The 25,175-nt window shown below is 55.1% G+C and overlaps 11 non-coding genes across 11 annotated transcripts; all 11 read right to left on the bottom strand.

Moving 5' to 3' along the window:
* Positions 1–314: 314 nt before the first annotated feature.
* On the bottom strand, positions 315–388 carry TRNAN-GUU (transfer RNA asparagine (anticodon GUU)). The gene has a single exon. It is a non-coding gene; the product is annotated as a tRNA-Asn (tRNA).
* A 1,834-nt stretch (positions 389–2,222) lies between these two features.
* Positions 2,223–2,296, bottom strand: TRNAN-GUU (transfer RNA asparagine (anticodon GUU)). The gene has a single exon. It is a non-coding gene; the product is annotated as a tRNA-Asn (tRNA).
* Positions 2,297–4,130: 1,834 nt separating this feature from the next.
* Positions 4,131–4,204, bottom strand: TRNAN-GUU (transfer RNA asparagine (anticodon GUU)). The gene has a single exon. It is a non-coding gene; the product is annotated as a tRNA-Asn (tRNA).
* Positions 4,205–6,040: 1,836 nt separating this feature from the next.
* On the bottom strand, positions 6,041–6,114 carry TRNAN-GUU (transfer RNA asparagine (anticodon GUU)). The gene has a single exon. It is a non-coding gene; the product is annotated as a tRNA-Asn (tRNA).
* Positions 6,115–7,949: 1,835 nt separating this feature from the next.
* TRNAN-GUU (transfer RNA asparagine (anticodon GUU)) lies at positions 7,950–8,023 on the bottom strand. Its single transcript has one exon. It is a non-coding gene; the product is annotated as a tRNA-Asn (tRNA).
* Positions 8,024–11,769: 3,746 nt separating this feature from the next.
* On the bottom strand, positions 11,770–11,843 carry TRNAN-GUU (transfer RNA asparagine (anticodon GUU)). Its single transcript has one exon. It is a non-coding gene; the product is annotated as a tRNA-Asn (tRNA).
* Positions 11,844–15,588: 3,745 nt separating this feature from the next.
* Positions 15,589–15,662, bottom strand: TRNAN-GUU (transfer RNA asparagine (anticodon GUU)). The gene has a single exon. It is a non-coding gene; the product is annotated as a tRNA-Asn (tRNA).
* A 1,835-nt stretch (positions 15,663–17,497) lies between these two features.
* Positions 17,498–17,571, bottom strand: TRNAN-GUU (transfer RNA asparagine (anticodon GUU)). The gene has a single exon. It is a non-coding gene; the product is annotated as a tRNA-Asn (tRNA).
* Positions 17,572–19,406: 1,835 nt separating this feature from the next.
* TRNAN-GUU (transfer RNA asparagine (anticodon GUU)) lies at positions 19,407–19,480 on the bottom strand. The gene has a single exon. It is a non-coding gene; the product is annotated as a tRNA-Asn (tRNA).
* A 1,835-nt stretch (positions 19,481–21,315) lies between these two features.
* TRNAN-GUU (transfer RNA asparagine (anticodon GUU)) lies at positions 21,316–21,389 on the bottom strand. Its single transcript has one exon. It is a non-coding gene; the product is annotated as a tRNA-Asn (tRNA).
* Positions 21,390–23,224: 1,835 nt separating this feature from the next.
* On the bottom strand, positions 23,225–23,298 carry TRNAN-GUU (transfer RNA asparagine (anticodon GUU)). Its single transcript has one exon. It is a non-coding gene; the product is annotated as a tRNA-Asn (tRNA).
* Between the last annotated feature and the right edge of the window lie 1,877 nt (positions 23,299–25,175).

Below are 25,175 nucleotides of genomic sequence, written 5' to 3'. Positions count from 1 at the left end.
GGATGACCCCAGCAGGCAGCTAAGCCCCCTCCCAGCTCTTCGCTCACTCGCCTCAAGCGGGATGGGGGAGAGCATTGGAAGGGCAGAAAAACTCATGGGTCAAGACAAAGACAGTTTAAGAAGCAAAGCCGAGCTGCGTGCGCAAGCAAAGCAGAATAAGGCATGCCTATCAGTGCGCTTTCCTTCCTCAGACTTTGCTGAGGGCACTGACTAGAGCCTCCTCTTTTTCTGGAACCAAAGAACGGTTTGCCTTGGAAGAGAACTTAGAGCTCATCTGGCTGCAAGCCCCTGCCATGGGCAGAGAAAGGGCAAGGCGTCTCTGGGTGGGCTCGAACCACCAACCTTTCGGTTAACAGCCGAACGCGCTAACCGGTTGCGCCACGGAGACTCCCGAAGGGATGCCTAGAGTGCTTCCCGTCGGCAGGCGGATGGTTGGCCATTTCCAGGCAAGCAGAGCTCCACCACGCCTAATGGTGACCTGGGAAGAGAAACACCAGAACCCTGACTGTCCAGCCTTCGTCCTTCATCCTGCCTTCCCCCCAGCACCGGACTGCCCCTGCCATGGCACTTCTGGTGCCACTTCTGTCTCATTCCCTGGCCACTGCAGACCATCCCTCTGCCCTACAAAGGTGGCACCTCTGGTGACTGGAGAAACGTGGTCGTCCCCTGAGGACGGGATGGAAAGCTGTGAGAGCTTCTTAGCTTCCCAGGGACTAGTCAGCAACCGGCAGTGTGGACGGATGCGAGAGAGGGTGGAGGGAAGTCGGCGAGAAGCGAGGCGATGGCTGAGGGCTTTAGCAAACCCTCCCAACCATGCGTGAGCCCAGAAATGGAAAGCTGCTGATGTCTGTGGGTGGAGGAGGAATAGCTCTGCCCTGGGAACGTGCCTGAAGGCCCCTGCACAAAGGAGAGGTTGCCATCACGCCTGTGTGCCTCAAGCTGGGAGATGGGGAATGCCCACTGCTGGGGGGTGGCCAGACAGTGCTCAACACGCCCCACGAGCTGACCTGCCTCTCTTCCTTTCCCTCACTCCCCACACTGGGAAGGACCTCAGGAAGCCTTTTGCTTGCTTAGGGGCTGGTTCACGCTCTCAGGAGCTGCACCTCAGGAACTTGGCACCAGAGGGCTCCGTAACCTGCAAAATGCCCCAAGGAGCCAAGTCTCCCTCCATAATTCTCCCTAATTCTTCAAGTCTTGCCCGGCTGACTTGAGAGATTCCAGGAGTGTAGCCAAACTGAGAAGATTCCAGTACTAAAAAACAGTAACACAGAATTCCTCCTTCTACCGGTTTCATTCATTTTTCTGCTTACAGAACAGCCTTCCTCAGGTCCTGTTGATCCAGACAGTCTCCAGACGCAGTCCGTAACATGGAGGAAAAGTAAGACCCTTTCTGTACAACGCTGTGCGGGAAAACTCTGTCCCCCCGCCTTCTCCTCCCATAGGAGTCTTTCTTGATTTGGTATTTTGGGATCCAGGAATGCTGAATGGAGAGAGGTGGCCATTTCTGGAAGGGGGGATGGAAGGCCCTGCCGGGAATCCGGGCTGCTGCCTGGTGCAGGTCCAGGGAATCACCCTCCATGAATGCACATGTTGCTCGGGAAGCTGGCCCAAACCAGATACTAACCCCGAGAGCAGCGAGTGCTTTTCAGCCAGGGATCCAGGCATCCTTTCCTTTTCACTCTCCCCAGGAAGTTCTCAATCCACAACATTGGCTTTCCTCATTGATCTCCAACCGTGCTGAAGTTTTATTATTACTGGCATCGTCCATCTAGAAGTTGCATTTAAGCAGTCTTGGTCATTCTGTGGAATTCCTCAGGTAGAGCTGAGGCATCGTAACCGCTTTCCAGAGCATCACAGAGCTGGTGGCCCAGGAACATCTCCCGATGACTTTTAAACATCTCCATGGGTGGAGACTCCACAGCCTCAGTGGGAAACCTGTGCCAGTGCTCGCTCACTCGCCTCAAGCGGGATGGGGGAGAGCATTGGAAGGGCAGAAAAACTCATGGGTCAAGACAAAGACAGTTTAAGAAGCGAAGCCGAGCTGCGTGCGCAAGCAAAGCAGAATAAGGCATGCCTATCAGTGCGCTTTCCTTCCTCAGACTTTGCTGCGGGCACTGACTAGAGCCGCCTCTTTTTCTGGAACCAAAGAACAGTTTGCCTTGGAAGAGAACTTAGAGCTCATCTGGCTGCAAGCCCCTGCCATGGGCAGAGAAAGGGCAAGGCGTCTCTGGGTGGGCTCGAACCACCAACCTTTCGGTTAACAGCCGAACGCGCTAACCGGTTGCGCCACGGAGACTCCCGAAGGGATGCCTAGAGTGCTTCCCGTCGGCAGGCGGATGGTTGGCCATTTCCAGGCAAGCAGAGCTCCACCACGCCTAATGGTGACTTGGGAAGAGAAACACCAGAACCCTGACTGTCCAGCCTTCGTCCTTCATCCTGCCTTCCCCCCAGCACCGGACTGCCCCTGCCATGGCACTTCTGGTGCCACTTCTGCCTCATTCCCTGGCCACTGCAGACCATCCCTCTGCCCTACAAAGGTGGCACCTCTGGTGACTGGAGAAACGTGGTCGTCCCCTGAGGACGGGATGGAAAGCTGTGAGAGCTTCTTAGCTTCCCAGGGACTAGTCAGCAACCGGCAGTGTGGACGGATGCGAGAGAGGGTGGAGGGAACTCGGCGAGAAGCGAGGCGATGGCTGAGGGCTTTAGCAAACCCTCCCAACCATGCGTGAGCCCAGAAATGGAAAGCTGCTGATGTCTGTGGGTGGAGGAGGAATAGCTCTGCTCTGGGAACGTGCCTGAAGGCCCCTGCACAAAGGAGAGGTTGCCATCACGCCTGTGTGCCTCAAGCTGGGAGATGGGGAATGCCCACTGCTGGGGGGTGGCCAGACAGTGCTCAACACGCCCCACGAGCTGACCTGCCTCTCTTCCTTTCCCTCACTCCCCACACTGGGAAGGACCTCAGGAAGCCTTTTGCTTGCTTAGGGGCTGGTTCACGCTCTCAGGAGCTGCACCTCAGGAACTTGGCACCAGAGGGCTCCGTAACCTGCAAAATGCCCCAAGGAGCCAAGTCTCCCTCCATAATTCTCCCTAATTCTTCAAGTCTTGCCCGGCTGACTTGAGAGATTCCAGGAGTGTAGCCAAACTGAGAAGATTCCAGTACTAAAAAACAGTAACACAGAATTCCTCCTTCTACCGGTTTCATTCATTTTTCTGCTTACAGAACAGCCTTCCTCAGGTCCTGTTGATCCAGACAGTCTCCAGACGCAGTCCGTAACATGGAGGAAAAGTAAGACCCTTTCTGTACAACGCTGTGCGGGAAAACTCTGTCCCCCCGCCTTCTCCTCCCATAGGAGTCTTTCTTGATTTGGTATTTTGGGATCCAGGAATGCTGAATGGAGAGAGGTGGCCATTTCTGGAAGGGGGGATGGAAGGCCCTGCCGGGAATCCGGGCTGCTGCCTGGTGCAGGTCCAGGGAATCACCCTCCATGAATGCACATGTTGCTCGGGAAGCTGGCCCAAACCAGATACTAACCCCGAGAGCAGCGAGTGCTTTTCAGCCAGGGATCCAGGCATCCTTTCCTTTTCACTCTCCCCAGGAAGTTCTCAATCCACAACATTGGCTTTCCTCATTGATCTCCAACCGTGCTGAAGTTTTATTATTACTGGCATCGTCCATCTAGAAGTTGCATTTAAGCAGTCTTGGTCATTCTGTGGAATTCCTCAGGTAGAGCTGAGGCATCGTAACCGCTTTCCAGAGCATCACAGAGCTGGTGGCCCAGGAACATCTCCCGATGACTTTTAAACATCTCCATGGGTGGAGACTCCACAGCCTCAGTGGGAAACCTGTGCCAGTGCTCGCTCACTCGCCTCAAGCGGGATGGGGGAGAGCATTGGAAGGGCAGAAAAACTCATGGGTCAAGACAAAGACAGTTTAAGAAGCGAAGCCGAGCTGCGTGCGCAAGCAAAGCAGAATAAGGCATGCCTATCAGTGCGCTTTCCTTCCTCAGACTTTGCTGCGGGCCCTGACTAGAGCCTCCTCTTTTTCTGGAACCAAAGAACGGTTTGCCTTGGAAGAGAACTTAGAGCTCATCTGGCTGCAAGCCCCTGCCATGGGCAGAGAAAGGGCAAGGCGTCTCTGGGTGGGCTCGAACCACCAACCTTTCGGTTAACAGCCGAACGCGCTAACCGGTTGCGCCACGGAGACTCCCGAAGGGATGCCTAGAGTGCTTCCCGTCGGCAGGCGGATGGTTGGCCATTTCCAGGCAAGCAGAGCTCCACCACGCCTAATGGTGACTTGGGAAGAGAAACACCAGAACCCTGACTGTCCAGCCTTCGTCCTTCATCCTGCCTTCCCCCCAGCACCGGACTGCCCCTGCCATGGCACTTCTGGTGCCACTTCTGTCTCATTCCCTGGCCACTGCAGACCATCCCTCTGCCCTACAAAGGTGGCACCTCTGGTGACTGGAGAAACGTGGTCGTCCCCTGAGGACGGGATGGAAAGCTGTGAGAGCTTCTTAGCTTCCCAGGGACTAGTCAGCAACCGGCAGTGTGGACGGATGCGAGAGAGGGTGGAGGGAAGTCGGCGAGAAGCGAGGCGATGGCTGAGGGCTTTAGCAAACCCTCCCAACCATGCGTGAGCCCAGAAATGGAAAGCTGCTGATGTCTGTGGGTGGAGGAGGAATAGCTCTGCCCTGGGAACGTGCCTGAAGGCCCCTGCACAAAGGAGAGGTTGCCATCACGCCTGTGTGCCTCAAGCTGGGAGATGGGGAATGCCCACTGCTGGGGGGTGGCCAGACAGTGCTCAACACGCCCCACGAGCTGACCTGCCTCTCTTCCTTTCCCTCACTCCCCACACTGGGAAGGACCTCAGGAAGCCTTTTGCTTGCTTAGGGGCTGGTTCACGCTCTCAGGAGCTGCACCTCAGGAACTTGGCACCAGAGGGCTCCGTAACCTGCAAAATGCCCCAAGGAGCCAAGTCTCCCTCCATAATTCTCCCTAATTCTTCAAGTCTTGCCCGGCTGACTTGAGAGATTCCAGGAGCGTAGCCAAACTGAGAAGATTCCAGTACTAAAAAACAGTAACACAGAATTCCTCCTTCTACCGGTTTCATTCATTTTTCTGCTTACAGAACAGCCTTCCTCAGGTCCTGTTGATCCGGACAGTCTCCAGACGCAGTCCGTAACATGGAGGAAAAGTAAGACCCTTTCTGTACAACGCTGTGCGGGAAAACTCTGTCCCCCCCCGCCTTCTCCTCCCATAGGAGTCTTTCTTGATTTGGTATTTTGGGATCCAGGAATGCTGAATGGAGAGAGGTGGCCATTTCTGGAAGGGGGGATGGAAGGCCCTGCCGGGAATCCGGGCTGCTGCCTGGTGCAGGTCCAGGGAATCACCCTCCATGAATGCACATGTTGCTCGGGAAGCTGGCCCAAACCAGATACTAACCCCGAGAGCAGCGAGTGCTTTTCAGCCAGGGATCCAGGCATCCTTTCCTTTTCACTCTCCCCAGGAAGTTCTCAATCCACAACATTGGCTTTCCTCATTGATCTCCAACCGTGCTGAAGTTTTATTATTACTGGCATCGTCCATCTAGAAGTTGCATTTAAGCAGTCTTGGTCATTCTGTGGAATTCCTCAGGTAGAGCTGAGGCATCGTAACCGCTTTCCAGAGCATCACAGAGCTGGTGGCCCAGGAACATCTCCCGATGACTTTTAAACATCTCCATGGGTGGAGACTCCACAGCCTCAGTGGGAAACCTGTGCCAGTGCTCGCTCACTCGCCTCAAGCGGGATGGGGGAGAGCATTGGAAGGGCAGAAAAACTCATGGGTCAAGACAAAGACAGTTTAAGAAGCGAAGCCGAGCTGCGTGCGCAAGCAAAGCAGAATAAGGCATGCCTATCAGTGCGCTTTCCTTCCTCAGACTTTGCTGCGGGCACTGACTAGAGCCGCCTCTTTTTCTGGAACCAAAGAACAGTTTGCCTTGGAAGAGAACTTAGAGCTCATCTGGCTGCAAGCCCCTGCCATGGGCAGAGAAAGGGCAAGGCGTCTCTGGGTGGGCTCGAACCACCAACCTTTCGGTTAACAGCCGAACGCGCTAACCGGTTGCGCCACGGAGACTCCCGAAGGGATGCCTAGAGTGCTTCCCGTCGGCAGGCGGATGGTTGGCCATTTCCAGGCAAGCAGAGCTCCACCACGCCTAATGGTGACTTGGGAAGAGAAACACCAGAACCCTGACTGTCCAGCCTTCGTCCTTCATCCTGCCTTCCCCCCAGCACCGGACTGCCCCTGCCATGGCACTTCTGGTGCCACTTCTGCCTCATTCCCTGGCCACTGCAGACCATCCCTCTGCCCTACAAAGGTGGCACCTCTGGTGACTGGAGAAACGTGGTCGTCCCCTGAGGACGGGATGGAAAGCTGTGAGAGCTTCTTAGCTTCCCAGGGACTAGTCAGCAACCGGCAGTGTGGACGGATGCGAGAGAGGGTGGAGGGAAGTCGGCGAGAAGCGAGGCGATGGCTGAGGGCTTTAGCAAACCCTCCCAACCATGTGTGAGCCCAGAAATGGAAAGCTGCTGATGTCTGTGGGTGGAGGAGGAATAGCTCTGCTCTGGGAACGTGCCTGAAGGCCCCTGCACAAAGGAGAGGTTGCCATCACGTTTGTGTGCCTCAAGCTGGGAGATGGGGAATGCCCACTGCTGGGGGGTGGCCAGACAGTGCTCAACACGCCCCACGAGCTGACCTGCCTCTCTTCCTTTCCCTCACTCCCCACACTGGGAAGGACCTCAGGAAGCCTTTTGCTTGCTTAGGGGCTGGTTCACGCTCTCAGGAGCTGCACCTCAGGAACTTGGCACCAGAGGGCTCCGTAACCTGCAAAATGCCCCAAGGAGCCAAGTCTCCCTCCATAATTCTCCCTAGTTCTTCAAGTCTTGCCCGCCTCACTTGAGAGATTCCAGGAGCGTAGCCAAACTGAGAAGATTCCAGTACTAAAAAACAGTAACACAGAATTCCTCCTTCTACCGGTTTCATTCATTTTTCTGCTTACAGAAAAGCCTTCCTCAGGTCCCGTTGATCCGGAGAGTCTCCAGACGCAGTCCGTAACATGGAGGAAAAGTAAGACCCTTTCTGTACAACGCTGTGCGGGAAAACTCTGTCCCCCCCGCCTTCTCCTCCCATAGGAGTCTTTCTTGATTTGGTATTTTGGGATCCAGGAATGCTGAATGGAGAGAGGTGGCCATTTCTGGAAGGGGGGATGGAAGGCCCTGCCGGGAATCCGGGCTGCTGCCTGGTGCAGGTCCAGGGAATCACCCTCCATGAATGCACATGTTGCTCGGGAAGCTGGCCCAAACCAGATACTAACCCCGAGAGCAGCGAGTGCTTTTCAGCCAGGGATCCAGGCATCCTTTCCTTTTCACTCTCCCCAGGAAGTTCTCAATCCACAACATTGGCTTTCCTCATTGATCTCCAACCGTGCTGAAGTTTTATTATTACTGGCATCGTCCATCTAGAAGTTGCATTTAAGCAGTCTTGGTCATTCTGTGGAATTCCTCAGGTAGAGCTGAGGCATCGTAACCGCTTTCCAGAGCATCACAGAGCTGGTGGCCCAGGAACATCTCCCGATGACTTTTAAACATCTCCATGGGTGGAGACTCCACAGCCTCAGTGGGAAACCTGTGCCAGTGCTCGCTCACTCGCCTCAAGCGGGATGGGGGAGAGCATTGGAAGGGCAGAAAAACTCATGGGTCAAGACAAAGACAGTTTAAGAAGCGAAGCCGAGCTGCGTGCGCAAGCAAAGCAGAATAAGGCATGCCTATCAGTGCGCTTTCCTTCCTCAGACTTTGCTGCGGGCCCTGACTAGAGCCTCCTCTTTTTCTGGAACCAAAGAACGGTTTGCCTTGGAAGAGAACTTAGAGCTCATCTGGCTGCAAGCCCCTGCCATGGGCAGAGAAAGGGCAAGGCGTCTCTGGGTGGGCTCGAACCACCAACCTTTCGGTTAACAGCCGAACGCGCTAACCGGTTGCGCCACGGAGACTCCCGCAGGGATGCCTAGAGTGCTTCCCGTCGGCAGGCGGATGGTTGGCCATTTCCAGGCAAGCAGAGCTCCACCACGCCTAATGGTGACTTGGGAAGAGAAACACCAGAACCCTGACTGTCCAGCCTTCATCCTTCATCCTGCCTTCCCCCCAGCACCGGACTGCCCCTGCCATGGCACTTCTGGTGCCACTTCTGTCTCATTCCCTGGCCACTGCAGACCATCCCTCTGCCCTACAAAGGTGGCACCTCTGGTGACTGGAGAAACGTGGTCGTCCCCTGAGGACGGGATGGAAAGCTGTGAGAGCTTCTTAGCTTCCCAGGGACTAGTCAGCAACCGGCAGTGTGGACGGATGCGAGAGAGGGTGGAGGGAAGTCGGCGAGAAGCAAGGCGATGGCTGAGGGCTTTAGCAAATCCTCCCAACCATGCGTGAGCCCAGAAATGGAAAGCTGCTGATGTCTGTGGGTGGAGGAGGAATAGCTCTGCCCTGGGAATGTGCCTGAAGGCCCCTGCACAAAGGAGAGGTTGCCATCACGCCTGTGTGCCTCAAGCTGGGAGATGGGGAATGCCCACTGCTGGGGGGTGGCCAGACAGTGCTCAACACGCCCCACGAGCTGACCTGCCTCTCTTCCTTTCCCTCACTCCCCACACTGGGAAGGACCTCAGGAAGCCTTTTGCTTGCTTAGGGGCTGGTTCACGCTCTCAGGAGCTGCACCTCAGGAACTTGGCACCAGAGGGCTCCGTAACCTGCAAAATGCCCCAAGGAGCCAAGTCTCCCTCCATAATTCTCCCTAATTCTTCCAGTCTTGCCCGCCTCACTTGAGAGATTCCAGGAGCGTAGCCAAACTGAGAAGATTCCAGTACTAAAAAACAGTAACACAGAATTCCTCCTTCTACCGGTTTCATTCATTTTTCTGCTTACAGAAAAGCCTTCCTCAGGTCCCGTTGATCCGGAGAGTCTCCAGACGCAGTCCGTAACATGGGGGAAAAGTAAGACCCTTTCTGTACAACGCTGTGCGGGAAAACTCTGTCCCCCCCCGCCTTCTCCTCCCATAGGAGTCTTTCTTGATTTGGTATTTTGGGATCCAGGAATGCTGAATGGAGAGAGGTGGCCATTTCTGGAAGGGGGGATGGAAGGCCCTGCCGGGAATCCGGGCTGCTGCCTGGTGCAGGTCCAGGGAATCACCCTCCATGAATGCACATGTTGCTCAGGAAGCTGGCCCAAACCAGATACTAACCCCGAGAGCAGCGAGTGCTTTTCAGCCAGGGATCCAGGCATCCTTTCCTTTTCACTCTCCCCAGGAAGTTCTCAATCCACAACATTGGCTTTCCTCATTGATCTCCAACCGTGCTGAAGTTTTATTATTACTGGCATCGTCCATCTAGAAGTTGCATTTAAGCAGTCTTGGTCATTCTGTGGAATTCCTCAGGTAGAGCTGAGGCATCGTAACCGCTTTCCAGAGCATCACAGAGCTGGTGGCCCAGGAACATCTCCCAATGACTTTTAAACATCTCCATGGGTGGAGACTCCACAGCCTCAGTGGGAAACCTGTGCCAGTGCTCGCTCACTCGCCTCAAGCGGGATGGGGGAGAGCATTGGAAGGGCAGAAAAACTCATGGGTCAAGACAAAGACAGTTTAAGAAGCGAAGCCGAGCTGCGTGCGCAAGCAAAGCAGAATAAGGCATGCCTATCAGTGCGCTTTCCTTCCTCAGACTTTGCTGCGGGCACTGACTAGAGCCTCCTCTTTTTCTGGAACCAAAGAACGGTTTGCCTTGGAAGAGAACTTAGAGCTCATCTGGCTGCAAGCCCCTGCCATGGGCAGAGAAAGGGCAAGGCGTCTCTGGGTGGGCTCGAACCACCAACCTTTCGGTTAACAGCCGAACGCGCTAACCGGTTGTGCCACGGAGACTCCCGAAGGGATGCCTAGAGTGCTTCCCGTCGGCAGGCGGATGGTTGGCCATTTCCAGGCAAGCAGAGCTCCACCACGCCTAATGGTGACTTGGGAAGAGAAACACCAGAACCCTGACTGTCCAGCCTTCGTCCTTCATCCTGCCTTCCCCCCAGCACCGGACTGCCCCTGCCATGGCACTTCTGGTGCCACTTCTGTCTCATTCCCTGGCCACTGCAGACCATCCCTCTGCCCTACAAAGGTGGCACCTCTGGTGACTGGAGAAACGTGGTCGTCCCCTGAGGACGGGATGGAAAGCTGTGAGAGCTTCTTAGCTTCCCAGGGACTAGTCAGCAACCGGCAGTGTGGACGGATGCGAGAGAGGGTGGAGGGAAGTCGGCGAGAAGCAAGGCGATGGCTGAGGGCTTTAGCAAATCCTCCCAACCATGCGTGAGCCCAGAAATGGAAAGCTGCTGATGTCTGTGGGTGGAGGAGGAATAGCTCTGCCCTGGGAATGTGCCTGAAGGCCCCTGCACAAAGGAGAGGTTGCCATCACGCCTGTGTGCCTCAAGCTGGGAGATGGGGAATGCCCACTGCTGGGGGGTGGCCAGACAGTGCTCAACACGCCCCACGAGCTGACCTGCCTCTCTTCCTTTCCCTCACTCCCCACACTGGGAAGGACCTCAGGAAGCCTTTTGCTTGCTTAGGGGCTGGTTCACGCTCTCAGGAGCTGCACCTCAGGAACTTGGCACCAGAGGGCTCCGTAACCTGCAAAATGCCCCAAGGAGCCAAGTCTCCCTCCATAATTCTCCCTAATTCTTCCAGTCTTGCCCGCCTCACTTGAGAGATTCCAGGAGCGTAGCCAAACTGAGAAGATTCCAGTACTAAAAAACAGTAACACAGAATTCCTCCTTCTACCGGTTTCATTCATTTTTCTGCTTACAGAAAAGCCTTCCTCAGGTCCCGTTGATCCGGAGAGTCTCCAGACGCAGTCCGTAACATGGAGGAAAAGTAAGACCCTTTCTGTACAACGCTGTGCGGGAAAACTCTGTCCCCCCCCGCCTTCTCCTCCCATAGGAGTCTTTCTTGATTTGGTATTTTGGGATCCAGGAATGCTGAATGGAGAGAGGTGGCCATTTCTGGAAGGGGGGATGGAAGGCCCTGCCGGGAATCCGGGCTGCTGCCTGGTGCAGGTCCAGGGAATCACCCTCCATGAATGCACATGTTGCTCGGGAAGCTGGCCCAAACCAGATACTAACCCCGAGAGCAGCGAGTGCTTTTCAGCCAGGGATCCAGGCATCCTTTCCTTTTCACTCTCCCCAGGAAGTTCTCAATCCACAACATTGGCTTTCCTCATTGATCTCCAACCGTGCTGAAGTTTTATTATTACTGGCATCGTCCATCTAGAAGTTGCATTTAAGCAGTCTTGGTCATTCTGTGGAATTCCTCAGGTAGAGCTGAGGCATCGTAACCGCTTTCCAGAGCATCACAGAGCTGGTGGCCCAGGAACATCTCCCGATGACTTTTAAACATCTCCATGGGTGGAGACTCCACAGCCTCAGTGGGAAACCTGTGCCAGTGCTCGCTCACTCGCCTCAAGCGGGATGGGGGAGAGCATTGGAAGGGCAGAAAAACTCATGGGTCAAGACAAAGACAGTTTAAGAAGCGAAGCCGAGCTGCGTGCGCAAGCAAAGCAGAATAAGGCATGCCTATCAGTGCGCTTTCCTTCCTCAGACTTTGCTGCGGGCCCTGACTAGAGCCTCCTCTTTTTCTGGAACCAAAGAACGGTTTGCCTTGGAAGAGAACTTAGAGCTCATCTGGCTGCAAGCCCCTGCCATGGGCAGAGAAAGGGCAAGGCGTCTCTGGGTGGGCTCGAACCACCAACCTTTCGGTTAACAGCCGAACGCGCTAACCGGTTGCGCCACGGAGACTCCCGCAGGGATGCCTAGAGTGCTTCCCGTCGGCAGGCGGATGGTTGGCCATTTCCAGGCAAGCAGAGCTCCACCACGCCTAATGGTGACTTGGGAAGAGAAACACCAGAACCCTGACTGTCCAGCCTTCGTCCTTCATCCTGCCTTCCCCCCAGCACCGGACTGCCCCTGCCATGGCACTTCTGGTGCCACTTCTGTCTCATTCCCTGGCCACTGCAGACCATCCCTCTGCCCTACAAAGGTGGCACCTCTGGTGACTGGAGAAACGTGGTCGTCCCCTGAGGACGGGATGGAAAGCTGTGAGAGCTTCTTAGCTTCCCAGGGACTAGTCAGCAACCGGCAGTGTGGACGGATGCGAGAGAGGGTGGAGGGAAGTCGGCGAGAAGCAAGGCGATGGCTGAGGGCTTTAGCAAATCCTCCCAACCATGCGTGAGCCCAGAAATGGAAAGCTGCTGATGTCTGTGGGTGGAGGAGGAATAGCTCTGCCCTGGGAATGTGCCTGAAGGCCCCTGCACAAAGGAGAGGTTGCCATCACGCCTGTGTGCCTCAAGCTGGGAGATGGGGAATGCCCACTGCTTGGGGGTGGCCAGACAGTGCTCAACTCGCCCCACGAGCTGACCTGCCTCTCTTCCTTTCCCTCACTCCCCACACTGGGAAGGACCTCAGGAAGCCTTTTGCTTGCTTAGGGGCTGGTTCACGCTCTCAGGAGCTGCACCTCAGGAACTTGGCACCAGAGGGCTCCGTAACCTGCAAAATGCCCCAAGGAGCCAAGTCTCCCTCCATAATTCTCCCTAATTCTTCAAGTCTTGCCCGCCTCACTTGAGAGATTCCAGGAGTGTAGCCAAACTGAGAAGATTCCAGTACTAAAAAACAGTAACACAGAATTCCTCCTTCTACCGGTTTCATTCATTTTTCTGCTTACAGAACAGCCTTCCTCAGGTCCTGTTGATCCGGACAGTCTCCAGACGAAGTCCGTAACATGGAGGAAAAGTAAGACCCTTTCTGTACAACGCTGTGCGGGAAAACTCTGTCCCCCCCCGCCTTCTCCTCCCATAGGAGTCTTTCTTGATTTGGTATTTTGGGATCCAGGAATGCTGAATGGAGAGAGGTGGCCATTTCTGGAAGGGGGGATGGAAGGCCCTGCCGGGAATCCGGGCTGCTGCCTGGTGCAGGTCCAGGGAATCACCCTCCATGAATGCACATGTTGCTCGGGAAGCTGGCCCAAACCAGATACTAACCCCGAGAGCAGCGAGTGCTTTTCAGCCAGGGATCCAGGCATCCTTTCCTTTTCACTCTCCCCAGGAAGTTCTCAATCCACAACATTGGCTTTCCTCATTGATCTCCAACCCTGCTGAAGTTTTATTGTTACTGGCATCGTCCATCTAGAAGTTGCATTTAAGCAGTCTTGGTCATTCTGTGGAATTCCTCAGGTAGAGCTGAGGCATCGTAACCGCTTTCCAGAGCATCACAGAGCTGGTGGCCCAGGAACATCTCCCGATGACTTTTAAACATCTCCATGGGTGGAGACTCCACAGCCTCAGTGGGAAACCTGTGCCAGTGCTCGCTCACTCGCCTCAAGCGGGATGGGGGAGAGCATTGGAAGGGCAGAAAAACTCATGGGTCAAGACAAAGACAGTTTAAGAAGCGAAGCCGAGCTGCGTGCGCAAGCAAAGCAGAATAAGGCATGCCTATCAGTGCGCTTTCCTTCCTCAGACTTTGCTGCGGGCCCTGACTAGAGCCTCCTCTTTTTCTGGAACCAAAGAACGGTTTGCCTTGGAAGAGAACTTAGAGCTCATCTGGCTGCAAGCCCCTGCCATGGGCAGAGAAAGGGCAAGGCGTCTCTGGGTGGGCTCGAACCACCAACCTTTCGGTTAACAGCCGAACACGCTAACCGGTTGCGCCACGGAGACTCCCGAAGGGATGCCTAGAGTGCTTCCCGTCGGCAGGCGGATGGTTGGCCATTTCCAGGCAAGCAGAGCTCCACCACGCCTAATGGTGACTTGGGAAGAGAAACACCAGAACCCTGACTGTCCAGCCCTCGTCCTTCATCCTGCCTTCCCCCCAGCACCGGACTGCCCCTGCCATGGCACTTCTGGTGCCACTTCTGTCTCATTCCCTGGCCACTGCAGACCATCCCTCTGCCCTACAAAGGTGGCACCTCTGGTGACTGGAGAAACGTGGTCGTCCCCTGAGGACGGGATGGAAAGCTGTGAGAGCTTCTTAGCTTCCCAGGGACTAGTCAGCAACCGGCAGTGTGGACGGATGCGAGAGAGGGTGGAGGGAAGTCGGCGAGAAGCAAGGCGATGGCTGAGGGCTTTAGCAAATCCTCCCAACCATGCGTGAGCCCAGAAATGGAAAGCTGCTGATGTCTGTGGGTGGAGGAGGAATAGCTCTGCCCTGGGAATGTGCCTGAAGGCCCCTGCACAAAGGAGAGGTTGCCATCACGCCTGTGTGCCTCAAGCTGGGAGATGGGGAATGCCCACTGCTTGGGGGTGGCCAGACAGTGCTCAACTCGCCCCACGAGCTGACCTGCCTCTCTTCCTTTCCCTCACTCCCCACACTGGGAAGGACCTCAGGAAGCCTTTTGCTTGCTTTGGGGCTGGTTCACGCTCTCAGGAGCTGCACCTCAGGAACTTGGCACCAGAGGGCTCCGTAACCTGCAAAATGCCCCAAGGAGCCAAGTCTCCCTCCATAATTCTCCCTAATTCTTCCAGTCTTGCCCGCCTCACTTGAGAGATTCCAGGAGCGTAGCCAAACTGAGAAGATTCCAGTACTAAAAAACAGTAACACAGAATTCCTCCTTCTACCGGTTTCATTCATTTTTCTGCTTACAGAACAGCCTTCCTCAGGTCCTGTTGATCCAGACAGTCTCCAGACGCAGTCCGTAACATGGAGGAAAAGTAAGACCCTTTCTGTACAACGCTGTGCGGGAAAACTCTGTCCCCCCCGCCTTCTCCTCCCATAGGAGTCTTTCTTGATTTGGTATTTTGGGATCCAGGAATGCTGAATGGAGAGAGGTGGCCATTTCTGGAAGGGGGGATGGAAGGCCCTGCCGGGAATCCGGGCTGCTGCCTGGTGCAGGTCCAGGGAATCACCCTCCATGAATGCACATGTTGCTCGGGAAGCTGGCCCAAACCAGATACTAACCCCGAGAGCAGCGAGTGCTTTTCAGCCAGGGATCCAGGCATCCTTTCCTTTTCACTCTCCCCAGGAAGTTCTCAATCCACAACATTGGCTTTCCTCATTGATCTCCAACCGTGCTGAAGTTTTATTATTACTGGCATCGTCCATCTAGAAGTTGCATTTAAGCAGTCTTGGTCATTCTGTGGAATTCCTCAGGTAGAGCTGAGGCATCGTAACCGCTTTCCAGAGCATCACAGAGCTGGTGGCCCAGGAACATCTCCCGATGACTTTTAAACATCTCCATGGGTGGAGACTCCACAGCCTCAGTGGGAAACCTGTGCCAGTGCTCGCTCACTCGCCTCAAGCGGGATGGGGGAGAGCATTGGAAGGGCAGAAAAACTCATGGGTCAAGACAAAGACAATTTAAGAAGCGAAGCCGAGCTGCGTGCGCAAGCAAAGCAGAATAAGGCATGCCTATCAGTGCGCTTTCCTTCCTCAGACTTTGCTGCGGGCACTGACTAGAGCCGCCTCTTTTTCTGGAACCAAAGAACGGTTTGCCTTGGAAGAGAACTTAGAGCTCATCTGGCTGCAAGCCCCTGCCATGGGCAGAGAAAGGGCAAGGCGTCTCTGGGTGGGCTCGAACCACCAACCTTTCGGTTAACAGCCGAACGCGCTAACCGGTTGCGCCACGGAGACTCCCGAAGGGATGCCTAGAGTGCTTCCCGTCGGCAGGCGGATGGTTGGCCATTTCCAGGCAAGCAGAGCTCCACCACGCCTAATGGTGACTTGGGAAGAGAAACACCAGAACCCTGACTGTCCAGCCTTCGTCCTTCATCCTGCCTTCCCCCCAGCACCGGACTGCCCCTGCCATGGCACTTCTGGTGCCACTTCTGTCTCATTCCCTGGCCACTGCAGACCATCCCTCTGCCCTACAAAGGTGGCACCTCTGGTGACTGGAGAAACGTGGTCGTCCCCTGAGGATGGGATGGAAAGCTGTGAGAGCTTCTTAGCTTCCCAGGGACTAGTCAGCAACCGGCAGTGTGGACGGATGCGAGAGAGGGTGGAGGGAAGTCGGCGAGAAGCAAGGCGATGGCTGAGGGCTTTAGCAAATCCTCCCAACCATGCGTGAGCCCAGAAATGGAAAGCTGCTGATGTCTGTGGGTGGAGGAGGAATAGCTCTGCCCTGGGAATGTGCCTGAAGGCCCCTGCACAAAGGAGAGGTTGCCATCACGCCTGTGTGCCTCAAGCTGGGAGATGGGGAATGCCCACTGCTGGGGGGTGGCCAGACAGTGCTCAACACGCCCCATGAGCTGACCTGCCTCTCTTCCTTTCCCTCACTCCCCACACTGGGAAGGACCTCAGGAAGCCTTTTGCTTGCTTAGGGGCTGGTTCACGCTCTCAGGAGCTGCACCTCAGGAACTTGGCACCAGAGGGCTCCGTAACCTGCAAAATGCCCCAAGGAGCCAAGTCTCCCTCCATAATTCTCCCTAATTCTTCAAGTCTTGCCCGCCTCACTTGAGAGATTCCAGGAGCGTAGCCAAACTGAGAAGATTCCAGTACTAAAAAACAGTAACACAGAATTCCTCCTTCTACCGGTTTCATTCATTTTTCTGCTTACAGAACAGCCTTCCTCAGGTCCTGTTGATCCGGACAGTCTCCAGACGAAGTCCGTAACATGGAGGAAAAGTAAGACCCTTTCTGTACAACGCTGTGCGGGAAAACTCTGTCCCCCCCGCCTTCTCCTCCCATAGGAGTCTTTCTTGATTTGGTATTTTGGGATCCAGGAATGCTGAATGGAGAGAGGTGGCCATTTCTGGAAGGGGGGATGGAAGGCCCTGCCGGGAATCCGGGCTGCTGCCTGGTGCAGGTCCAGGGAATCACCCTCCATGAATGCACATGTTGCTCGGGAAGCTGGCCCAAACCAGATACTAACCCCGAGAGCAGCGAGTGCTTTTCAGCCAGGGATCCAGGCATCCTTTCCTTTTCACTCTCCCCAGGAAGTTCTCAATCCACAACATTGGCTTTCCTCATTGATCTCCAACCGTGCTGAAGTTTTATTATTACTGGCATCGTCCATCTAGAAGTTGCATTTAAGCAGTCTTGGTCATTCTGTGGAATTCCTCAGGTAGAGCTGAGGCATCGTAACCGCTTTCCAGAGCATCACAGAGCTGGTGGCCCAGGAACATCTCCCGATGACTTTTAAACATCTCCATGGGTGGAGACTCCACAGCCTCAGTGGGAAACCTGTGCCAGTGCTCGCTCACTCGCCTCAAGCGGGAGGGGGGAGAGCATTGGAAGGGCAGAAAAACTCATGGGTCAAGACAAAGACAGTTTAAGAAGCGAAGCCGAGCTGCGTGCGCAAGCAAAGCAGAATAAGGCATGCCTATCAGTGCGCTTTCCTTCCTCAGACTTTGCTGCGGGCACTGACTAGAACCGCCTCTTTTTCTGGAACCAAAGAACGGTTTGCCTTGGAAGAGAACTTAGAGCTCATCTGGCTGCAAGCCCCTGCCATGGGCAGAGAAAGGGCAAGGCGTCTCTGGGTGGGCTCGAACCACCAACCTTTCGGTTAACAGCCGAACGCGCTAACCGGTTGCGCCACGGAGACTCCCGCAGGGATGCCTAGAGTGCTTCCCGTCGGCAGGCGGATGGTTGGCCATTTCCAGGGAAGCAGAGCTCCACCACGCCTAATGGTGACTTGGGAAGAGAAACACCAGAACCCTGACTGTCCAGCCTTCGTCCTTCATCCTGCCTTCCCCCCAGCACCGGACTGCCCCTGCCATGGCACTTCTGGTGCCACTTCTGTCTCATTCCCTGGCCACTGCAGACCATCCCTCTGCCCTACAAAGGTGGCACCTCTGGTGACTGGAGAAACGTGGTCGTCCCCTGAGGACGGGATGGAAAGCTGTGAGAGCTTCTTAGCTTCCCAGGGACTAGTCAGCAACCGGCAGTGTGGACGGATGCGAGAGAGGGTGGAGGGAAGTCGGCGAGAAGCAAGGCGATGGCTGAGGGCTTTAGCAAATCCTCCCAACCATGCGTGAGCCCAGAAATGGAAAGCTGCTGATGTCTGTGGGTGGAGGAGGAATAGCTCTGCCCTGGGAATGTGCCTGAAGGCCCCTGCACAAAGGAGAGGTTGCCATCACGCCTGTGTGCCTCAAGCTGGGAGATGGGGAATGCCCACTGCTGGGGGGTGGCCAGACAGTGCTCAACACGCCCCACGAGCTGACCTGCCTCTCTTCCTTTCCCTCACTCCCCACACTGGGAAGGACCTCAGGAAGCCTTTTGCTTGCTTTGGGGCTGGTTCACGCTCTCAGGAGCTGCACCTCAGGAACTTGGCACCAGAGGGCTCCGTAACCTGCAAAATGCCCCAAGGAGCCAAGTCTCCCTCCATAATTCTCCCTAATTCTTCCAGTCTTGCCCGCCTCACTTGAGAGATTCCAGGAGCGTAGCCAAACTGAGAAGATTCCAGTACTAAAAAACAGTAACACAGAATTCCTCCTTCTACCGGTTTCATTCATTTTTCTGCTTACAGAACAGCCTTCCTCAGGTCCTGTTGATCCAGACAGTCTCCAGACGCAGTCCGTAACATGGAGGAAAAGTAAGACCCTTTCTGTACAACGCTGTGCGGGAAAACTCTGTCCCCCCCGCCTTCTCCTCCCATAGGAGTCTTTCTTGATTTGGTATTTTGGGATCCAGGAATGCTGAATGGAGAGAGGTGGCCATTTCTGGAAGGGGGGATGGAAGGCCCTGCCGGGAATCCGGGCTGCTGCCTGGTGCAGGTCCAGGGAATCACCCTCCATGAATGCACATGTTGCTCGGGAAGCTGGCCCAAACCAGATACTAACCCCGAGAGCAGCGAGTGCTTTTCAGCCAGGGATCCAGGCATCCTTTCCTTTTCACTCTCCCCAGGAAGTTCTCAATCCACAACATTGGCTTTCCTCATTGATCTCCAACCGTGCTGAAGTTTTATTATTACTGGCATCGTCCATCTAGAAGTTGCATTTAAGCAGTCTTGGTCATTCTGTGGAATTCCTCAGGTAGAGCTGAGGCATCGTAACCGCTTTCCAGAGCATCACAGAGCTGGTGGCCCAGGAACATCTCCCGATGACTTTTAAACATCTCCATGGGTGGAGACTCCACAGCCTCAGTGGGAAACCTGTGCCAGTGCTCGCTCACTCGCCTCAAGCGGGATGGGGGAGAGCATTGGAAGGGCAGAAAAACTCATGGGTCAAGACAAAGACAGTTTAAGAAGCGAAGCCGAGCTGCGTGCGCAAGCAAAGCAGAATAAGGCATGCCTATCAGTGCGCTTTCCTTCCTCAGACTTTGCTGCGGGCACTGACTAGAACCGCCTCTTTTTCTGGAACCAAAGAACGGTTTGCCTTGGAAGAGAACTTAGAGCTCATCTGGCTGCAAGCCCCTGCCATGGGCAGAGAAAGGGCAAGGCGTCTCTGGGTGGGCTCGAACCACCAACCTTTCGGTTAACAGCCGAACGCGCTAACCGGTTGCGCCACGGAGACTCCCGCAGGGATGCCTAGAGTGCTTCCCGTCGGCAGGCGGATGGTTGGCCATTTCCAGGCAAGCAGAGCTCCACCACGCCTAATGGTGACTTGGGAAGAGAAACACCAGAACCCTGACTGTCCAGCCTTCGTCCTTCATCCTGCCTTCCCCCCAGCACCGGACTGCCCCTGCCATGGCACTTCTGGTGCCACTTCTGTCTCATTCCCTGGCCACTGCAGACCATCCCTCTGCCCTACAAAGGTGGCACCTCTGGTGACTGGAGAAACGTGGTCGTCCCCTGAGGACGGGATGGAAAGCTGTGAGAGCTTCTTAGCTTCCCAGGGACTAGTCAGCAACCGGCAGTGTGGACGGATGCGAGAGAGGGTGGAGGGAAGTCGGCGAGAAGCGAGGCGATGGCTGAGGGCTTTAGCAAACCCTCCCAACCATGCGTGAGCCCAGAAATGGAAAGCTGCTGATGTCTGTGGGTGGAGGAGGAATAGCTCTGCCCTGGGAATGTGCCTGAAGGCCCCTGCACAAAGGAGAGGTTGCCATCACGCCTGTGTGCCTCAAGCTGGGAGATGGGGAATGCCCACTGCTGGGGGGTGGCCAGACAGTGCTCAACACGCCCCACGAGCTGACCTGCCTCTCTTCCTTTCCCTCACTCCCCACACTGGGAAGGACCTCAGGAAGCCTTTTGCTTGCTTAGGGGCTGGTTCACGCTCTCAGGAGCTGCACCTCAGGAACTTGGCACCAGAGGGCTCCGTAACCTGCAAAATGCCCCAAGGAGCCAAGTCTCCCTCCATAATTCTCCCTAATTCTTCAAGTCTTGCCCGCCTCACTTGAGAGATTCCAGGAGCGTAGCCAAACTGAGAAGATTCCAGTACTAAAAAACAGTAACACAGAATTCCTCCTTCTACCGGTTTCATTCATTTTTCTGCTTACAGAACAGCCTTCCTCAGGTCCCGTTGATCCGGACAGTCTCCAGACGAAGTCCGTAACATGGGGGAAAAGTAAGACCCTTTCTGTACAACGCTGTGCGGGAAAACTCTGTCCCCCCCGCCTTCTCCTCCCATAGGAGTCTTTCTTGATTTGGTATTTTGGGATCCAGGAATGCTGAATGGAGAGAGGTGGCCATTTCTGGAAGGGGGGATGGAAGGCCCTGCCGGGAATCCGGGCTGCTGCCTGGTGCAGGTCCAGGGAATCACCCTCCATGAATGCACATGTTGCTCGGGAAGCTGGCCCAAACCAGATACTAACCCCGAGAGCAGCGAGTGCTTTTCAGCCAGGGATCCAGGCATCCTTTCCTTTTCACTCTCCCCAGGAAGTTCTCAATCCACAACATTGGCTTTCCTCATTGATCTCCAACCGTGCTGAAGTTTTATTATTACTGGCATCGTCCATCTAGAAGTTGCATTTAAGCAGTCTTGGTCATTCTGTGGAATTCCTCAGGTAGAGCTGAGGCATCGTAACCGCTTTCCAGAGCATCACAGAGCTGGTGGCCCAGGAACATCTCCCGATGACTTTTAAACATCTCCATGGGTGGAGACTCCACAGCCTCAGTGGGAAACCTGTGCCAGTGCTCGCTCACTCGCCTCAAGCGGGATGGGGGAGAGCATTGGAAGGGCAGAAAAACTCATGGGTCAAGACAAAGACAATTTAAGAAGCGAAGCCGAGCTGCGTGCGCAAGCAAAGCAGAATAAGGCATGCCTATCAGTGCGCTTTCCTTCCTCAGACTTTGCTGCGGGCACTGACTAGAGCCGCCTCTTTTTCTGGAACCAAAGAACGGTTTGCCTTGGAAGAGAACTTAGAGCTCATCTGGCTGCAAGCCCCTGCCATGGGCAGAGAAAGGGCAAGGCGTCTCTGGGTGGGCTCGAACCACCAACCTTTCGGTTAACAGCCGAACGCGCTAACCGGTTGCGCCACGGAGACTCCCGAAGGGATGCCTAGAGTGCTTCCCGTCGGCAGGCGGATGGTTGGCCATTTCCAGGCAAGCAGAGCTCCACCACGCCTAATGGTGACTTGGGAAGAGAAACACCAGAACCCTGACTGTCCAGCCTTCGTCCTTCATCCTGCCTTCCCCCCAGCACCGGACTGCCCCTGCCATGGCACTTCTGGTGCCACTTCTGTCTCATTCCCTGGCCACTGCAGACCATCCCTCTGCCCTACAAAGGTGGCACCTCTGGTGACTGGAGAAACGTGGTCGTCCCCTGAGGATGGGATGGAAAGCTGTGAGAGCTTCTTAGCTTCCCAGGGACTAGTCAGCAACCGGCAGTGTGGACGGATGCGAGAGAGGGTGGAGGGAACTTGGCGAGAAGCAAGGCGATGGCTGAGGGCTTTAGCAAATCCTCCCAACCATGCGTGAGCCCAGAAATGGAAAGCTGCTGATGTCTGTGGGTGGAGGAGGAATAGCTCTGCCCTGGGAATGTGCCTGAAGGCCCCTGCACAAAGGAGAGGTTGCCATCACGCCTGTGTGCCTCAAGCTGGGAGATGGGGAATGCCCACTGCTGGGGGGTGGCCAGACAGTGCTCAACACGCCCCATGAGCTGACCTGCCTCTCTTCCTTTCCCTCACTCCCCACACTGGGAAGGACCTCAGGAAGCCTTTTGCTTGCTTAGGGGCTGGTTCACGCTCTCAGGAGCTGCACCTCAGGAACTTGGCACCAGAGGGCTCCGTAACCTGCAAAATGCCCCAAGGAGCCAAGTCTCCCTCCATAATTCTCCCTAATTCTTCCAGTCTTGCCCGCCTCACTTGAGAGATTCCAGGAGCGTAGCCAAACTGAGAAGATTCCAGTACTAAAAAACAGTAACACAGAATTCCTCCTTCTACCGGTTTCATTCATTTTTCTGCTTACAGAACAGCCTTCCTCAGGTCCTGTTGATCCGGACAGTCTCCAGACGAAGTCCGTAACATGGAGGAAAAGTAAGACCCTTTCTGTACAACGCTGTGCGGGAAAACTCTGTCCCCCCCGCCTTCTCCTCCCATAGGAGTCTTTCTTGATTTGGTATTTTGGGATCCAGGAATGCTGAATGGAGAGAGGTGGCCATTTCTGGAAGGGGGGATGGAAGGCCCTGCCGGGAATCCGGGCTGCTGCCTGGTGCAGGTCCAGGGAATCACCCTCCATGAATGCACATGTTGCTCGGGAAGCTGGCCCAAACCAGATACTAACCCCGAGAGCAGCGAGTGCTTTTCAGCCAGGGATCCAGGCATCCTTTCCTTTTCACTCTCCCCAGGAAGTTCTCAATCCACAACATTGGCTTTCCTCATTGATCTCCAACCGTGCTGAAGTTTTATTATTACTGGCATCGTCCATCTAGAAGTTGCATTTAAGCAGTCTTGGTCATTCTGTGGAATTCCTCAGGTAGAGCTGAGGCATCGTAACCGCTTTCCAGAGCATCACAGAGCTGGTGGCCCAGGAACATCTCCCGATGACTTTTAAACATCTCCATGGGTGGAGACTCCACAGCCTCAGTGGGAAACCTGTGCCAGTGCTCGCTCACTCGCCTCAAGCGGGAGGGGGGAGAGCATTGGAAGGGCAGAAAAACTCATGGGTCAAGACAAAGACAGTTTAAGAAGCGAAGCCGAGCTGCGTGCGCAAGCAAAGCAGAATAAGGCATGCCTATCAGTGCGCTTTCCTTCCTCAGACTTTGCTGCGGGCACTGACTAGAACCGCCTCTTTTTCTGGAACCAAAGAACGGTTTGCCTTGGAAGAGAACTTAGAGCTCATCTGGCTGCAAGCCCCTGCCATGGGCAGAGAAAGGGCAAGGCGTCTCTGGGTGGGCTCGAACCACCAACCTTTCGGTTAACAGCCGAACGCGCTAACCGGTTGCGCCACGGAGACTCCCGCAGGGATGCCTAGAGTGCTTCCCGTCGGCAGGCGGATGGTTGGCCATTTCCAGGGAAGCAGAGCTCCACCACGCCTAATGGTGACTTGGGAAGAGAAACACCAGAACCCTGACTGTCCAGCCTTCGTCCTTCATCCTGCCTTCCCCCCAGCACCGGACTGCCCCTGCCATGGCACTTCTGGTGCCACTTCTGTCTCATTCCCTGGCCACTGCAGACCATCCCTCTGCCCTACAAAGGTGGCACCTCTGGTGACTGGAGAAACGTGGTCGTCCCCTGAGGACGGGATGGAAAGCTGTGAGAGCTTCTTAGCTTCCCAGGGACTAGTCAGCAACCGGCAGTGTGGACGGATGCGAGAGAGGGTGGAGGGAAGTCGGCGAGAAGCAAGGCGATGGCTGAGGGCTTTAGCAAATCCTCCCAACCATGCGTGAGCCCAGAAATGGAAAGCTGCTGATGTCTGTGGGTGGAGGAGGAATAGCTCTGCCCTGGGAATGTGCCTGAAGGCCCCTGCACAAAGGAGAGGTTGCCATCACGCCTGTGTGCCTCAAGCTGGGAGATGGGGAATGCCCACTGCTGGGGGGTGGCCAGACAGTGCTCAACACGCCCCACGAGCTGACCTGCCTCTCTTCCTTTCCCTCACTCCCCACACTGGGAAGGACCTCAGGAAGCCTTTTGCTTGCTTTGGGGCTGGTTCACGCTCTCAGGAGCTGCACCTCAGGAACTTGGCACCAGAGGGCTCCGTAACCTGCAAAATGCCCCAAGGAGCCAAGTCTCCCTCCATAATTCTCCCTAATTCTTCCAGTCTTGCCCGCCTCACTTGAGAGATTCCAGGAGCGTAGCCAAACTGAGAAGATTCCAGTACTAAAAAACAGTAACACAGAATTCCTCCTTCTACCGGTTTCATTCATTTTTCTGCTTACAGAACAGCCTTCCTCAGGTCCTGTTGATCCAGACAGTCTCCAGACGCAGTCCGTAACATGGAGGAAAAGTAAGACCCTTTCTGTACAACGCTGTGCGGGAAAACTCTGTCCCCCCCGCCTTCTCCTCCCATAGGAGTCTTTCTTGATTTGGTATTTTGGGATCCAGGAATGCTGAATGGAGAGAGGTGGCCATTTCTGGAAGGGGGGATGGAAGGCCCTGCCGGGAATCCGGGCTGCTGCCTGGTGCAGGTCCAGGGAATCACCCTCCATGAATGCACATGTTGCTCGGGAAGCTGGCCCAAACCAGATACTAACCCCGAGAGCAGCGAGTGCTTTTCAGCCAGGGATCCAGGCATCCTTTCCTTTTCACTCTCCCCAGGAAGTTCTCAATCCACAACATTGGCTTTCCTCATTGATCTCCAACCGTGCTGAAGTTTTATTATTACTGGCATCGTCCATCTAGAAGTTGCATTTAAGCAGTCTTGGTCATTCTGTGGAATTCCTCAGGTAGAGCTGAGGCATCGTAACCGCTTTCCAGAGCATCACAGAGCTGGTGGCCCAGGAACATCTCCCGATGACTTTTAAACATCTCCATGGGTGGAGACTCCACAGCCTCAGTGGGAAACCTGTGCCAGTGCTCGCTCACTCGCCTCAAGCGGGATGGGGGAGAGCATTGGAAGGGCAGAAAAACTCATGGGTCAAGACAAAGACAGTTTAAGAAGCGAAGCCGAGCTGCGTGCGCAAGCAAAGCAGAATAAGGCATGCCTATCAGTGCGCTTTCCTTCCTCAGACTTTGCTGCGGGCACTGACTAGAACCGCCTCTTTTTCTGGAACCAAAGAACGGTTTGCCTTGGAAGAGAACTTAGAGCTCATCTGGCTGCAAGCCCCTGCCATGGGCAGAGAAAGGGCAAGGCGTCTCTGGGTGGGCTCGAACCACCAACCTTTCGGTTAACAG

Source organism: Balearica regulorum, chromosome 30, assembly GCF_011004875.1.
Source record: "Balearica regulorum gibbericeps isolate bBalReg1 chromosome 30, bBalReg1.pri, whole genome shotgun sequence".
NCBI lineage: Eukaryota > Metazoa > Chordata > Aves > Gruiformes > Gruidae > Balearica > Balearica regulorum.
Note: the sequence above shows the minus strand (reverse complement) of the source record. Positions and strands in the feature narration are given on the sequence as shown.